Raw genomic sequence first — 1203 nt, 5'->3', positions numbered from 1 at the left:
TCTTGAGCTTGAAAGGGACCTCAGGGATCACCTTCTTCTTGGCCACAACTTTATAGAAGTGGTCTTGATGGACCTTTGAGATGAATCTCTCTATCTCCTATGACTCGGAGGTGGAAGCTTTTGTCTTTCCTTTCCCTTTACTAGAGGTTTCTCCGGCCTTAGGTGCCATAAATGGTTATGGAAAAACAAAAAGCAACGCTTTTACCACACCAAACTTAGAAGGTTTGCTCGTCCTCAAGCAAAAGAAGAAAGAAGGGAGTAGAAGAAGAAGAAAATGGAGGAGATGGAGGGGGTTTTGTGGCTCGGCCAAGGGGGAGAAGTAGTGTTTAGGTTGTGTGAAAATGAAGGAGTGAAGAAGGGTTTATATAGGGGTGGAGAGAGGGGTAGGGTTCGGCCATTATGGGTGGGTTTGGGAGGGAAAGTGGTTTGAATTTGGATGGTGGGGTAGGTGGGTTTTTTTTTTTTGGGAAGAGGTATTGAGGTGATTGGTGAATGGGAGAAGAAGAGAGAGAGTGGTGGGGTAGGTGGGGATCCTGTGGGGTCCACAGATCCTGAGGTGTCAAGGATAGCTCATCACTACACTAAGCGGCGTGTAAAATGCCCTTTCTGCCAATCCTGGCGTTAAACGCCAGGCTGCTGCCCTTTTCTGGCGTTAAACGCCAGTCTGGTGCCCCTTTCTGGTGTTAAACGCCAGTCTGGTGCCCCTTTCTGGCGTTAAACACCCAGAATGGTGCCAGACTGGGCGTTAAACGCCCATTTGCTGCCCTTACTGGGGTTTAAACGCCAGTAAGCTTTTCCTCCAGGGTGTACTATTTTTCTTTCTGTTTTTCATTCTATTTTTGCTTTTTCAACTGTTTTTGTGACTTCACATGATCATCAACCTATAGAAAACATAAAATAACAATGGAAAATAAATAAATATAACATTGGGTTGCCTCCCAACAAGTGCTTTTTTAATGTCAGTAGCTTGACAGTGGGCCCTCATGGAGCCTCACAGATGTTCAGAGTAATGTTGGAACCTCCCAACACCAAACTTAGAGTTTGAATGTGGGGCTTCAACACAAACTTAGAATTTTGTTGTGGCCTCCCAACACCAAACTTAGAGTTTGACTGTGGGGGCTTTGTTTAACTCTGTTTTGAGAGAAGCTCTTCATGCTTCCTCTCCATGGTTACAGAGGGATATCCTTGAGCCTTAAACACAAA

The sequence above is a fragment of the Arachis duranensis genome, chromosome 1 (genome assembly GCF_000817695.3).
Source record: "Arachis duranensis cultivar V14167 chromosome 1, aradu.V14167.gnm2.J7QH, whole genome shotgun sequence".
Taxonomy (NCBI): Eukaryota; Viridiplantae; Streptophyta; class Magnoliopsida; order Fabales; family Fabaceae; genus Arachis; species Arachis duranensis.
Note: the sequence above shows the minus strand (reverse complement) of the source record.